General features: G+C 44.4%; 3 non-coding genes across 3 annotated transcripts; all 3 read left to right on the plus strand.

The window, feature by feature from the left end:
* Positions 1–2,868: 2,868 nt before the first annotated feature.
* trnav-aac (transfer RNA valine (anticodon AAC)) lies at positions 2,869–2,941 on the plus strand. Its single transcript has one exon. It is a non-coding gene; the product is annotated as a tRNA-Val (tRNA).
* A 3,354-nt stretch (positions 2,942–6,295) lies between these two features.
* Positions 6,296–6,368, plus strand: trnav-cac (transfer RNA valine (anticodon CAC)). The gene has a single exon. It is a non-coding gene; the product is annotated as a tRNA-Val (tRNA).
* A 6,590-nt stretch (positions 6,369–12,958) lies between these two features.
* Positions 12,959–13,031, plus strand: trnav-aac (transfer RNA valine (anticodon AAC)). Its single transcript has one exon. It is a non-coding gene; the product is annotated as a tRNA-Val (tRNA).
* The last annotated feature ends 3,294 nt before the right edge of the window (positions 13,032–16,325 follow it).

Raw genomic sequence — 16,325 nt, forward strand, 5'->3', positions numbered from 1 at the left:
CGCGAACCACATCACCGATGTTGAACTTATAAGTAGTTTTTCCCTTCTTAATAAATGGTCCGTATAATTTTTTATAGACCTTAAAAGAATTACTTTGATCAACATCTTTAGGCTTCATTTTAATACTGGTGTGATACCCTTGGTTGTAAGCATCGATAAAATCCTGAACTTTATCAAAATACTTGAACGTGTTGACCGCTGTAAAATATCTCCACATTTTGGTCTTTATGGTGCGGTTAAACCTCTCCACTACCGATGCCCTAAGCTCATTACCGGTGGTGAAATGATGTATTTTGTGTCTCTTCAGTAGATTCTGAAATTCTCTGTTGAGAAACTCTTTTCCTTTATCAGTCTGCAGTTTTTTAGGACATCGACCCTGGGACAATATATCCTCAAAGGCCCTTGTCACCGCCCGACCTGTTTTATTATGTAGAATGCGAGCCCAGGCATATTTTGATAACACATCGATACACATCAACATCAATTTGTGACCATTGTTATGTTTTGATAAATTTGACATATCGACTAGATCCATTTGCCATTGTGAGTCTATGTCAGTTGCATATACGCGGTTTCTTTTAAAGTTAATCCTGAGAGGTTTATGTAAGGTATAGGCGTCTTGTTCCCGTAACCATTCTGAAACAACCACATCATTAACCTTCACTCCGGCCTCAGCGAGTCCTCTTTGAAAACCCTTCTTACCCGCCAAACCCCCAATCTTGGCTGGGTTGTAGTATAGTTCCTGCATTTGGGGAGCTTGCCGAGTCATTCTGTCAAATAACCACACAGACCCACACTATGCGCAAAGTTTTTATACAAGGTTTTTTATTCAACTTCAGGAGAGCAGATACCCCTTTTTAGACATTTGAGAAAAGTATAACATACACAACAATTTTTTCTACGGTCCAGACAAAAAGAAATCAGATGATTGGTTACTTGATCTATATCAACAAATATACCTGTTTCTTTATCTTGTAGGCACACACCTCAGTTACATATGTAAATAAAACAACAATATGACCTATTTTAAAAGTAAACAGAGGTGTATTAAACATGCTCAGTAAAAGGTCATACAGATGTTGATGAAATGGCCTAATATCATTCTTGGCCCCCTTGAGCGCTTCATCCCAGTGTTCGTACCCCCCGGTCTTTGTTACAGCAGCCATTCACTTTTCCAGGTTTGAAAGTTGATCCTCATCGATGGTTAAATCTGTAGAGAAAAGGCTCGCGTTGGCTACTTTTCTGTCAAGCACATGGTGTAATAGCGCTCTCAGGTTAGCTGCAGAGTGTTGATGACAGAACCAGTTGCAGAAGCAGTCCAGGGTCTGAGGTCTTGGAGAGTAACCGCAGTCAAAGGGTTCCAGAGTGTATACAAAATCTGGGGAATAGAACCAGGGGTGATCCCGGGTTTGAAGAGGCCTGTAGAGCCTGTCGACGTCCGCAGCTTTCAGGTAAGACATTCTCTTTAATTTTAAACCATGATTGAATTGTTGCGCCTTTTATCCTATCTCTTCACTACGTCACGACACACCGCCCTCTTAGAAGAGAGTAGCCCCTGAGCCGTCAGACCCCCCTCCAAAACCCCACACGTCGTCTGTTTTATCATCGTCGTCGTCATTCAAGGGGGATATATAATCCATAATCCAGCATATTCTCCTTCTAACCAAATCCAGTTGCGAACATTTGGTCAAGATGTCAAAACCATCATTTATACAGTTTATGACCTCTTTCAAGAACGGCCAGTCCACGGCGTCAAACATAATTTCAGTAACCTGTTTTTCTGGATCCTCCACACCCCCTTCAATAGGGTTTGTAATCAGGGTACTGCTAAACAAAACCTTACGATCTGTAGTTAGAGATAGACTCTTCACCACTCTACCGTAGTTCTGCAAGCTTTCCCATTCACACCTTTCAAAACCCTGAGTCGGAGACTCCATTTCGCATTCTCTTGGACCCTCTTGCAAGCCTTCTAGAGTCTTATCCAGAAGCCCCAGATCTCTCCAGGCCATCACCTTCAACCAGTCCTCATAAGAGTATTCAATTACCGTCTCAAAAGGTTCCAACGTACCCTCCTTCTCTCCCAAAGCAAAAAGCTCCACTCCAACATAGCTGGGATCCCTTTTAAAGCGGTAACCCCGTCGAGCCCCCCAGAACAACACCCAGGAGCGTTCAATCTTCAAATTGGTGAGTACAGGAACCCTTGCCCGGGATTGTTTCTTGCGGGGTTTCATGTTGATGTCGCTGGACATGTTGAAGAAGCGGGATGTTTCTGATGCTGAGAATTAAAGAGGTATTGCCTAAAAGCAGCGCGGGTTCTTAAATAGAGAGGAGAGTTTCGGGGCGTTGCCTTCAGAGGGGTGGGGGTATTTATGGGTGGCCTTGATGTTCAGGGTTTTATGGGTGTACACTTTCTGACGGATATGACGTAGGAATAATTAAGGAAATAACTCTACCTAAAATCACGCCCCCCAATTATGACGTAGGAATATTAATAAGCTTAGGGCATACGTCATAACAAAATAGGCCGCGCCCAAAAAACCCTACTATCTACTCTTAAGTAGTTGAAGGCGCAGTATAGCTCTGATAGTCTGGTGGTGACGGAAGACCACCAGCCGTTTGAACAAGCCATTCAGCATCACCTTGTTGGGCTAAGTGCAGGCACTGTCAGAGCGCAGGGCGTCCTGCCTTTGAAAGAGGTTCTGAAGTGTCCTGATGTGCCCTTTAGCAATGCCAAACAGGTCTGTGAAAATGGCATCCTTTCGCGGCACTTCAGACGCCATCTCACAGTCTAGCCGACCTGAAATGCCTGAGCCCGTTTTACCAGCAGGCTTCAACGGTAACCGTTTGAAGCAAGACGTGGCGGTGTCAGTTTCCATAGTGTAGCGGTTATCACGTTCGCCTAACACGCGAAAGGTCCCCGGTTCGAAACCGGGCGGAAACAGCCTGCTGTGGGCTGGCCCTTTTCGTCCTGCTTGCCCTCGTGGTTCCCCAGAGGCGGTGGGTGTCTTTTCTTCATTGGAGTGCCCGAAATCGGTGCTCTCAGAGCGTCCGTCCGTCGACAGGTTGAAATTGTAAACGCTGGTGTAGCCACTTTTAATTAAAATCTGATGATGATGATGATGATGATGTTGTTGTTGTTGTTCTTGTTGTCATCGTGGTCGCCGTCATTATTATTGTTAAAGTAAAGCAGTAGTTAGATTTGTTGCTACCGTAAGGTGTAGAAGGCACAATAGCTCTGTGATTGTCTGATGGTGGCACAAGACGAGCAGCAGCTGTTTGAACAAGCCATTGAGCATCACCTTGTTGGGGTAAGTGTAAGTCTTGTCATAGCTCAGGGCATTCTTCCTTTAAAAGAGTTTCCAAAGTGTCCTGATGTGCCCTTGAGCAATGCAATATAGGTCAGTGAAAATAGAAACCTTTATCTCACAGGCAGGCCCACGGGAAACGCCTGTGCGCGTTTTACCAGCCTGCTTCGATGGGAGCCAATCGAAACCCCAGGACAGGTTGGTTTCTGTAGTGTAGTGGCTATCATGTTCGCCTCACACGCGAGAAGTCCCTGGTTCGAAACTGGGCGGAAACAACCCGCGGTGCACGCGTGCCAGTGCCGTGTTACCCGTCCTCATCTCTCTGCCCCATGGCCGGCCGTCGTTTTCTCTTCCTCGGAGTGGCAAGAAATCCTGACCTTGAGAACAAATGATCGCAGAAGGGTAGCTTTGCGAGGCGCTGGAACTGACACTTTTAAAATCGATACATGTCGTTGCTGTTGCAATACGACCGTAGCAGGATCGGTGACATTGCTGTTACTCTTATGTAATTGAAGGCGCAAAATAGCTCTGATAGTCTGGTGGTGACGGAAGACCACCAGCCGTTTGAACAAGCCATTCAGCATCACCTTGTTGGGCTAAGTGCAGGCACTGTCTGATCGCAGGGCGTCCTGCCTTTGAAAGAGTTTCCGAAGTATCCCGAAATCGGTGCACTCAGAGCGTCCGTCCGTCGACAGGTTGAAATTGTAAACGCTGGTGTAGCCACTTTTAATTAAAATCTGATGATGATGATGATGATGTTGTTGTTGTTCTTGTTGATGTTGTTGTTGTTGTTGTTGTTCTTGTTGTCGTCGTAGTCGCCGTCGCCGTCATTATTAATGTTAAAGTAAAGCAGTAGTTAGATTTGTTGCTACCGTAAGGTGCAGAAGGCACAATAGCTCTGTGATTGTCTGATGGTGGCACAAGACGAGCAGCAGCTGTTTGAACAAGCCATTGAGCATCACCTTGTTGGGGTAAGTGTAAGTCTTGTCATTGCTCAGGGCGTTCTTCCTTTGAAAGAGTTTCCAAAGTGTCCTGATGTGCCCTTGAGCAATGCAAAATAGGTCAGTGAAAATAGAAACCTTTATCTCACAGGCTGGCCCACGGGAAACGCCTGTGTGCGTTTTACCAGCCGGCTTCGATAGGAGTTATTCGAAACACCAGGACGGGTTGGTTTCCGTAGTGTAGTGGCTATCACGTTCGCCTAACGCACGAAAGGTCCCCGGTTTGAAACCGGGCGGAAAGAGCCTGCTGTGGGCCGGCCCTTTTCGTCCTGCTTGCCCTCGTGGTTCCCCAGAGGCGGTAGGTGGCTTTTCTTCATTGGAGTTCCCGAAATTGTTGGACTCAGAGCGTCCGTCCGTCGACAGGTTGAAATTGTAAACGCTGGTGTAGCCACTTTTAATTAAAATCTGATGATGATGTTATTGTTCTTGTTGTTGTTGTTGTTGTTCTTGTTTTTCTTTTTGTCGTCGTGGTCGCCGTCATTATTATTGTTAAAGTAAAGCTACCGTAAGGTGTAGAAGGCACAATAGCTCTGTGATTGTCTGATGGTGGCACAAGACGAGCAGCAGCTGTTTGAACAAGCCATTGAGCATCACCTTGTTGGGGTAAGTGTAAGTCTTGTCATAGCTCAGGGCGTTCTTCCTTTGAAAGAGTTTCCAAAGTGTCCTGATGTGTCCTTGAGCAATGCAAAATAGGTCAGTGAAAATACACTCACCTAAAGGATTATTAGGAACACCATACTAATACTATGTTTGACACCCTTTCGCCTTCAGAACTGACTTAATTCTACGTGGCATTGATTCAACAAGGTGCTGAAAGCATTCTTTAGAAATGTTGGCCCATATTGATAGGATAGCATCTTGCAGTTGATGGAGATTTGTGGGATGCACATCCAGGGCACGAAGCTCCCGTTCCACCACATCCCAAAGATGCTCTATTGGGTTGAGATCTGGTGACTGTGGGGGCCAGTTTAGTACAGTGAACTCATTGTCATGTTCAAGAAACCAATTTGAAATGATTCAACCTTTGTGACATGGTGCATTATCCTGCTGGAAGTAGCCATCAGAGGATGGGTACATGGTGGTCATAAAGGGATGGACATGGTCAGAAACAATGCTCAGGTAGGCCGTGGCATTTAAACGATGCCCAATTGGAACTAAGGAGCCTAAAGTGTGCCAAGAAAACATCCCCCACACCATTACACCACCACCACCAGCCTGCACAGTGGTAACAAGGCATGATGGATCCATGTTCTCATTCTGTTTACGTCAAATTCTGACTCTACCATCTGAATGTCTCAACAGAAATCGAGACTCATCAGACCAGGCAACAACTGTCCAATTTTGGTGAGTTTGTGCAAATTGTAGCCTCTTTTTCCTATTTGTAGTGGAGATGAGTGGTACCCGGTGGGGTCTTCTGCTGTTGTAGCCCATCCGCCTCAAGGTTGTACGTGTTGTGGCTTCACAAATGCTTTGCTGCATACCTCGGTTGTAACGAGTGGTTATTTCAGTCAAAGTTGCTCTTCTATCAGCTTGAATCAGTCGGCCCATTCTCCTCTGACCTCTAGCATCAACAAGGCATTTTCGCCCACAGGACTGCCGCATACTGGATGTTTTTCCCTTTTCACACCATTCTTTGTAAACCCTAGAAATGGTTGTGCGTGAAAATCCCAGTAACTGAGCAGATTGTGAAATACTCAGACCAGCCCGTCTGGCACCAACAACCATGCCACGCTCAAAATTGCTTAAATCACCTTTCTTTCCCATTCAGACTTTCAGTTTGGAGTTCAGGAGATTGTCTTGACCAGGACCACACCCCTAAATGCATTGAAGCAACTGCCATATGATTGGTTGGTTATTGAACAGGTGTTCCTAATAATCCTTTAGGTGAGTGTAGAAACCTTTATCTCACAGGCTGGCCCACGGGAAACGCCTGTGCGCGTTTTACCAGCCGGCTTCGATGGGAGCCATTCGAAACACCAGGACAGGTCGGTTTCCGTAGTGTAGTGGCTATCACGTTCGCCTCACACGCGAAAGGTCCCTGGTTCGAAACCGGGCGGAAACAACCCGCGGTGCATGCGTGCTAGTGCACACAGTGCTGACCACAAGTGAAGGTCTGAAGACTTTGTACTTGACGACCGCTGTAAATGGTTTCTTGACAGTTGTTGAGCAGAAAGTTATTGATCTTCCGAGGGAAAGGTCTGAAATCCGGGGGGTTTGCATAGGAATCAAAAAATTCACCACGGTGGTCCTCCCTTAGATAAATAGCCAGCCAATGTTCTCCGGGCATATTTTTAGGGTGTGTGTTGATTATGTACATTGCAGGTAAATTCTTGATCTTAAATTTAGGCAGCTGATCGCAGGCGTAGACTCCTTGAAACAGTTTCCGTGAGCCGGCCAGGGCATTCATGATGTGGTTGAGCTCTCTGGTGTTCATTTTAATAATAATCATACGGAACGTTTCTCCTCTGATTCACCTCAATAATGTTGTCAAACACAGCATACACGACCATATTTACAGTGTGTGGTAGAGGCTGCTTGAAACGCATCTCCAAACGCATATTGCCCGTCTTCATCAGTGAAATATGTTGTCCACACTCTTCGTCAGGGGTCAGGTTGAAACCATACAGGGTGTAACCGCTGCAGTATTCCCGGCGATCGATCAGCAGAGTTTGATCCTTGAGATGGCGACCCGTAGCCAGTACTAGACTGTAATATTCACGAACCGCATTGCCGTTTTCAAAGTCAGGTTGAAAAGGTCTGGATGGAACCTGCACACCATCGACGTACAATGCTATAAATTCCGCGTTATAATGTTTAAAGTTAAAGGTGTTCTTGTTGTAAACCCCGGTAAATGCATCATTATCCACGAGACCTATAATAACCTGTTTTGGGAGCTGTCCTAGAAACAGATTTTCCTGGTTCATCACCCGTGTCCCTGCGGGGATACTGTGGACTTTCATATAGACTCTTTCGATCGGGTACTTGGCGTTTGCCGTCACTAACGCCAGCGCGTGTCCTAGTTTAACCGCCGGGGAGACGGACACTTATTTCACAAACAGCGAGGCCGATAATATGGTCAGTTTATATTTTTCCGTATCAGGGGTCATCAGACAAAAAGCACTTTTACTACGGATCATTTTAATTTTAATGTCTACCCCGTTGAGCATGAGTTTTTCTTGGAAAAATATGTCTGCATGGATATGCCCCATTAGCTCAAAGGTCCTCCCTTCTGTTGAAGAGGCCGATCTTTTTTGCAAACCCTTATTGAGTCCCTCTGGATCCTTGTCGTCCATAGCTTCCGGGATGTCTTTGAAGAGAAGGCCGGGGCTGAACTGTTTGCTTAGGGTCTCCTCACTATAATTAAGGATACACTCCATCATGACTCTATAGGGGTAAGTATTGCTGCTTTGACTAATGAGCCGATCTCCCAGGGTCACATCCACCTGTGAAAACATGGTGGCCACCGGGTAATTGATTAATTGATGACCCCAGCGTTGGCCGTCTTCTCGATTGCATCGCCATCCTAATCAGTCACTTTACAGTTCATTAAAATAAATGTGTTATTCAAATCAATATAATCCTCGCCATTGCCAGCTATAAAAAACTCCAGAGGGGCCGTGTCTGAAATTGCAGAAAGAGGGGGAATCTCTACATATATGATCTGATCTATACTCGTTTGAGTGTATGGAACTGTAAACAGATCCAGTTCTGATTTGACGCATTCTTCCGATAGACTGTTGACAAAAGACATGTTTAAAAGATGTATCCTGAGGCTCTATTTTTCTTTCTTTGAGACTTTCTTTTTGCAGGTTTTTTCTTGTGCTGCTTCCTTCTCCGAGTGTTTCCACGATATGTTGGAGAATGAGAGATTCTTCGTTTTTTGTTAGCCACGGATCTTCGTCGCCCTGGTGGACACATGCTGTTTCTTCTTTTACCCCCCCTCCTCGCCATTACCATGAGACCCGAACCCTCCTGATGCTCATGGCTAGCTGCCCGGTTCATAACATTGGTGAACACGTCACTAACAATATTTTTAGCCGCTGATTTCAAGTGGGGTCTGGCTATAGCAAAGCCTCTCTTAAGCAGGGGTACGGCCATTCTAAAGAGACCATGAAAGAGTCCTCCTAGACCGGCGCCATACATTGTGGGGGCTCCTACAAAACCGGGCAAGCCGTTCCCGGCTTGCATCTTGTAATAATCCACATAGGCGCTAGGATCTACATAACCCCTCGAGGTAGCCATTTTAATAATGTACAAACTGTTTCAGGGGTCGAAAATGTAGTTTGACAATAACTTTACTGAAGCGGAAGGGTACGTTGATATTCTGATCCGATTTTACTTCGATCGTGATGTTGTCAAATTGGGTCTTTGAGACTGGTACGTAGTGTGGCTTGTCATAAGTAATTGTGACCATGTCATTGCTTTTACCTTTAATAAGTACATTTCTCAAAAGGGGGACATAACTATCCCCGACCCTCTGGTGGGTTATGATATCCGTATACACATAAAGAGTGTAAAAGCCGCCCCACCACTTCTGAGAACCTGCTCTCTGTGTCAGAATAGATCCCAAATATACGCCCCAGTTGGCCGCTGGTTTGAATGCTAATACCTGGTTTTGACACCTTGTACACTCTGTTTTTAATAGGGTTGTAATATAGCTTGATGTTGGGGGTGCCTTCTGAGAACTGTTTATGCATCTCATCTAATATTTTATCCACATTGTCATAATAACCTCCTTGTATCGTGAATGTCCATTGACTCTTTTTAACATCATCAAAAATGGCGAAGGTGGCATCCTTATCTTGTAAAACAGCCCAAGTGTAAGGATACTGTATTTCCGCCAACCCCACTTCCCACGACCCCCTTAGATCTATAGATTTTCCAAATTGTACCGTGTAACTGGATATTTCATTTTTAGGGTATATATCGAGAGAGGCGTTACTGGGTAGAGTCACGTAGAAGCCTCCTGATTCCATCTTGAGTATCGAAAGTAATGCCCACAACACACCCGCGGGCAAGTTGTTATAAGGATTGAATATCGCAAACCTGTTGTTCCGGGACCCAACTATTGAACTTTTCAGGCCATCCAAGCCATTTCATCAACACATATTTTTTCCGGTTCTGGGTTTTTTCAGCTAATATCTTTTCAACTCTGTATACACTGTCTTTACCCACAATAATTTTTTGTAACTCGGCTTCGTAAAACGTTCCTTCTATATCCTCCCCGTCATAGTCTTTTAACCGGTACACGGGTGGGTCTCTAGCCAACTGTTCGGTAACTGTAAAATATTCGTCAGAAAATGTTTCTTCATAACCTTTGGCAAAAGTACTCCTTAGCTTTGAAACGCGAACCACATCACCGATGTTGAACTTATAAGTAGTTTTTCCCTTCTTAATAAATGGTCCGTATAATTTTTTATAGACCTTAAAAGAATTACTTTGATCAACATCTTTAGGCTTCATTTTAATACTGGTGTGATACCCTTGGTTGTAAGCATCGATAAAATCCTGAACTTTATCAAAATACTTGAACGTGTTGACCGCTGTAAAATATCTCCACATTTTGGTCTTTATGGTGCGGTTAAACCTCTCCACTACCGATGCCCTAAGCTCATTACCGGTGGTGAAATGATGTATTTTGTGTCTCTTCAGTAGATTCTGAAATTCTCTGTTGAGAAACTCTTTTCCTTTATCAGTCTGCAGTTTTTTAGGACATCGACCCTGGGACAATATATCCTCAAAGGCCCTTGTCACCGCCCGACCTGTTTTATTATGTAGAATGCGAGCCCAGGCATATTTTGATAACACATCGATACACATCAACATCAATTTGTGACCATTGTTATGTTTTGATAAATTTGACATATCGACTAGATCCATTTGCCATTGTGAGTCTATGTCAGTTGCATATACGCGGTTTCTTTTAAAGTTAATCCTGAGAGGTTTATGTTAGGTATAGGCGTCTTGTTCCCGTAACCATTCTGAAACAACCACATCATTAACCTTCACTCCGGCCTCAGCGAGTCCTCTTTAAAAACCCTTCTTACCCGCCAAACCCCCAATCTTGGCTGGGTTGTAGTATAGTTCCTGCATTTGGGGAGCTTGCCGAGTCATTCTGTCAAATAACCACACAGACCCACACTATGCGCAAAGTTTTTATACAAGGTTTTTTATTCAACTTCAGGAGAGCAGATACCCCTTTTAAGACATTTGAGAAAAGTATAACATACACAACAATTTTTTCTACGGTCCAGACAAAATGAAATCAGATGATTGGTTACTTGATCTATATCAACAAATATACCTGTTTCTTTATCTTGTAGGCACACACCTCAGTTACATATGTAAATAAAACAACATTATGACCTATTTTAAAATTAAACAGAGGTGTATTAAACATGCTCAGTAAAAGGTCATACAGATGTTGATGAAATGGCCTAATATCATTCTTGGCCCCCTTGAGCCCTTCATCCCAGTGTTCGTACCCCCCGGTCTTTGTTACAGCAGCCATTCACTTTTCCAGGTTTGAAAGTTGATCCTCATCGATGGTTAAATCTGTAGAGAAAAGGCTCGCGTTGGCTACTTTTCTGTCAAGCACATGGTGTAATAGCGCTCTCAGGTTAGCTGCAGAGTGTTGATGACAGAACCAGTTGCAGAAGCAGTCCAGAACATTCCCCATGTTCAAAGTCCCTTAGTTCAGGTCAGAGTCTGAATCAGTGGCGTAGATGTCGAATTCTTCGTCGCTGCCCCCAGCTTTAACTTCTTTACGGAAGAAATAAGCTTTTAGCTTGCCAGCGGTTTTTCTACTCGGCTCATCCAGGTCATTGAGCAGCTGCCCAAGTTTCTCTATTATAAACGGCTCCTTTTTCAGCTCCAGCAAAATCTCATCTATGATTTTCTGGACTTGTCCCACAGTGACATGTATGTGGGAGTAAGAGAGCGCCTTGATTAGTGTCGGTTTCAGCCACGGTTTGTTCAGTCTTCTGTAAAACACATTGAAATAGAACAGGAAATAGTAACGGTCTGGTTCAAACAAACAACTGTGTCTCAACTGACTGGGGTGATTCACTTCACACCCCCGACAGACTTCTTTCAGAGCTCGGTCGATGAGAGCACTCAGAATATACACCAGGGTGCTTTTAACCACTCTGCTTACTTGGTCACATACCCCGGGCATAAATCCTGCGTCTTCATCACGCCCCCGGGACAGTCCGATGCTCATTGGGTCGCCTGGTGGTTTGTGTTTCTCCATCCATTGGACTGACCCCCTCCTGAGACGCACAGACGGTAGACAGTTCGGCAAAATCGAGGCCCTCCATGAGCTCCAGAGGCTGGGGATCCCCGAGACTCATTTGGACATCCATCGCACCGCATGTTGTTTCGTCCTGAGGGACCGGGGTCTGAGGTCTTGGAGAGTAACCACAGTCAAAGGGTTCCAGAGTGTATACAAAATATGGGGAATAGAACCAGGGGTGATCCCGGGTTTGAAGAGGCCTGTAGAGCCTGTCGACGTCCGCAGCTTTCGGGTAAGACATTCTCTTTAATTTTAAACCATGAATGAATTGTTGCACCTTTTATCCTATCTCTTCACTACGTCACGACACACCGCCCTCTTAGAAGAGAGTAGCCCCTGAGCCGTCAGACCCCCCTCCAAAACCCCACACGTCGTCTGTCGTAGTTCTGCAAGCTTTCCCATTCACACCTTTCAAAACCCTGAGTCGGAGACTCCATTTCGCATTCTCTTGGACCCTCTTGCAAGCCTTCTAGAGTCTTATCCACAAGCCCCAGATCTCTCCAGGCCATCACCTTCAACCAGTCCTCATAAGAGTATTCAATTACCGTCTCAAAAGGTTCCAACGTACCCTCCTTCTCTCCCAAAGCAAAAAGCTCCACTCCAACATAGCTGGGATCCCTTTTAAAGCGGTAACCCCGTCGAGCCCCCCAGAACAACACCCAGGAGCGTTCAATCTTCAAATTGGTGAGTACAGGAACCCTTGCCCGGGATTGTTTCTTGCGGGGTTTCATGTTGATGTCGCTGGACATGTTGAAGAAGCGGGATGTTTCAGATGCTGAGAATTAAAGAGGTATTGCCTAAAAGAAGCGCGGGTTCTTAAATAGAGAGGAGAGTTTCGGGGCGTTGCCTTCAGAGGGGTGGGGGTATTTATGGGTGGCCTTGTTGTTCAGGGTTTTATGGGTGCACACTTTCTGACGGATATGACGTAGGAATAATTAAGGAAATAACTCTACCTAAAATCACGCCCCCCAATTATGACGTAGGAATATTAATAAGCTTAGGGCATACGTCATAACAAAATAGGCCGCGCCCAAAAAACCCTACTATCTACTCTTATGTAGTTGAAGGCGCAGTATAGCTCTCATAGTCTGGTGGTGACGGAAGACCACCAGCCGTTTGAACAAGCCATTCAGCATCACCTTGTTGGGTTAAGTGCAGGCACTGTCAGAGCGCAGGGCGTCCTGCCTTTGAAAGAGTTTCCGAAGTGTCCTGATGTGCCCTTTAGCAATGCCAAACAGGTCTGTGAAAATGGCATCCTTTCGCCGCACTTCTCACAGCCTAGCCGACCTGAAACACCTGAGCCCGTTTTACCAGCAGGCTTTAACGGTAACCATTTGAAGCAAGAGGCAGCGGTGTCAGTTTCCGTAGTGTAGTGGTTATCACGTTCGCCTAACGCGCGAAAGGTCCCCGGTTCGAAACCGGGCGGAAACAGCCTACTGTGGGCTGGCCCTTTTCGTCATGCTTGCCCTCGTGGTTCCCCGGAGGCGGTGGGTGTCTTTTCTTCATTGGAGTGCCCGCAATCGATGCACTCAGAGCGTCCGTCCGTCGACAGGTTGAAATTGTAAACGCTGGTGTAGCCACTTTTAATTAAAATCTGATGATGATGATGATGATGATGTTGTTGTTGTTGTTCTTGTTGTTGTTGTTCTTGTTGTCATCGTGGTCGCCGTCATTATTATTGTTAAAGTAAAGCAGTAGTTAGATTTGTTGCTACCGTAAGGTGTAGAAGACAACAGTTGGTATGGCGTGTGATATCAAAACATTCAGAATACTTTTAACCTATATAATTTATAAGCTTTGTAAAATAAACCCAAATATCTCTTTTGCGGGGATAAACGCTGTTCTGAGTAGTTTGTGACTTGTTTAATACCAAACAAAGCATCGCTATAAAAAAAAAAAAAAAAATCACTGTAAAAGCGCTAGTTATTTTTGATCTTTATAGTTATTTTCTAGGCTCAGGTTGTTTTTTAGCGCTTATAAAGGCCTGAAATATTCTTAGTGGTTGTTGACTATAGGTCTTGATGCTTAAAAATGTTTTTTTGAGAGACCAAAAGGTTCTAATAAAAGTTTAGAGTAGAGAGGAGAGAAATCGTCTCCATCTTGGTTTCTATTTGAAATTTGATGCAGTGTCATTTTATTGGTTGGTTTTGATATGTTAATTGGTAACAGGGTGGCACAAAGGCCAGACCAGAACAATGCCTTACAAACAGATCCGGCATGTGGCCATCAGTATAAGTATGAAGGTCTGGTCTTCAGCTCGACAGACTCATACTGACCTTTCGATTTAAGACTAAAGATCAACAATGTCCGGAAACAACATCAGCGATTCGATTTAAACGAGTTTTTAGGCAAGTCTTCAGATTATTTTCATTGACTCAGAGCGTGTTGTGTGCATGTATTGTAAATAAGGCTATAACATCTGTTTTAAGTTCTGTAAAATTATTTTTCAACCAGTCAACAGGAGTTAATTCCCAACGCTGAGGAGATCATCTGGAACAACGACGGTAAGATTTTTGTGTTTGCGCTCATGGGTTCTTATGCATGGGTGTGTGTGGTTTTGAAGCGGCTCATTAGAGTTATGAAAACGTTTTAATATATATTAATGCCGGTCTCTTTAATTACACAGAAACTATCGAAAGGCCTGTGATTAATGTCTCCGAGGATCGACCAAGAGAAGTGGTTGTCCCTAGACAGGCTGTCTGCCGACCGGGTAAGAACTAAACCCCTGTTTGTTTGTATAACGTTTCTGTAAGATGTTTGAGTCCAGTTTTGTTAATTTTAAAAAATTATCCTGTCTAACAGTATTAAGAAACGTGGTTCGAGACAACGAAAGGCCTTCCACATCGAGGGCTTGTTTCGTTTTACCTTCGAGAACCGTAACCTTTCAAGAATCTGAAAGGCCGTTAGCCCCGGTATCTGATAGCTGTGAGTATATGTCTGCAGCCTGTAAGAGGTTAAAGCTTTTTATAAAGCGGTGTGGTTAAAGGTTAAACATGTCTCTTACCTTCACAGCGGTGCAAAAAGCTAAACCAGCCGAAAAACATAAGAAACGATTATTCTGTGGAGGTAAGTAAGATCTTTCAAACTTTAATGTTTTTAAAAGGGCTTTGTTTGCCCGTTGATGGCTAATATTTAAGCGATGGGTGACCGTTTCCTGTAGGGCGGGGGGTTCTGGGAAAGATCTTTAGAAGTCCGGACAGGTCTATGCTTGTTTCTGGGGAACGTGTTTAGAAATGACCGATTGCCGTACCGTCTGGTTAGGAAGTAAAGACGTCCGAAAGGGTTTAGTAAGTTGTTTGGCTTATCTCCCGCTATTATACTTCTGTTTTAAAGTGGTTGTAGGAAAAGGCTTGAAGGTGTTCATTGTATTTAATATTTAAACAGATCGTGAAAACATTTGTGAAACAGGAAGTCCCGGGATCAGGAAGCGTTTACACTTGGAAGGTTCGTTTAAAAATGAAATGTTGTTGTGTGTGTGTGTGTTTTATTAACAATATTACAGTTTTTAAAGAAACATTTAAGAAACAGTTTATTTACAGCGGCTTCTCTGTTTTACATTTATTATCAAGTCCTAATAAATATATTGTCTGTAAATAATAAGGCGTTGTAGTGAATGTCTAAGGCTATTTTCAAAGGTTTAAAAAAGCTAAAGGTTTTGAATGTCCTGGACATGTTGTTTTAAGTTTGATTTCTGTCACCGTTTAAAGATGTAAATGTAATGTATATTTTTATTCTTCCCAAGACTCTTGGGATAGTCATTCTGTGGATGAGCTATTGAGGACAATTACCCCGTCTAAGTGGGATCAAACATCTTCCCCGGTGAGATCACCGATAGGATCCCCCACGGTGGTCTTGGAGACCCCCCAACATCTACTCAGGCCACAGCCTTCTGGGGGTAATTCAACACCCCAGATTCAGCCCGCCGCATTGTCGGGCGGAACAAATACAGGCATCCAACAACCTCAGGGGTCGCCGTCAGTCAGGGCTGACACACCACCCAACGACGGCCTGGTTTCAACATCGTCCCCCCAGACCCGTTTCTTGGCTACAGAAACGCGGAACAGTACCCCGCGCTTGGCCAGGGTGTCACCGCAAAGGCCTTCTTGGTCTCCGTCCATGAGTATACGCTCGCTCCCTGCCTCCTTCGACCGAGATTTACCGGAGCGACCATCCTTTGAAGCTGAGCCAGGCCACCAGCCCCCGAAGCTACTTCCTGAAGGTCGGCATGAGTTGCTACATACTTTGTTACAAAATCAAAGACTTGTGTTAGTGGGGCAAAACCTGCTGATAGAGAGCCAAAACACCCTTATTAATACCCTTACTAACGAATTGTACCGTATTTAATGTTTTAATAGACACAAAACGCCTTACTATTGTGGGTTGTTGGAAAAATAAAAAATAAATTAAAAAATGTCCTGACTTGGTAAAAGAACTCACAAACTAAAGGATTATGAACAAGCTAGGGCCCCAAAAAGACCTTCCCGAGAGAACATCCCCGGCCCTGTTGTGAACTCCTCTGATGTCCCAATGAACCTGGAACTATTACAAATGATAAATGATTTAAATAACCCCCAATTACCACCGATAGAATGTGAATTAACAGACTTACCGGTGAACCCCGACCTGTTACAGATGGTCAATGATCTAAATAACCACCTCCCACCGGTAGCGCTTATAGAGGTTCACCCCCTAGTTCACCCCGATTTGTTTGAAATGGTGGAGGCT

This window comes from Amia ocellicauda, assembly GCF_036373705.1.
Source record: "Amia ocellicauda isolate fAmiCal2 chromosome 11 unlocalized genomic scaffold, fAmiCal2.hap1 SUPER_11_unloc_5, whole genome shotgun sequence".
Taxonomy (NCBI): domain Eukaryota; kingdom Metazoa; phylum Chordata; class Actinopteri; order Amiiformes; family Amiidae; genus Amia; species Amia ocellicauda.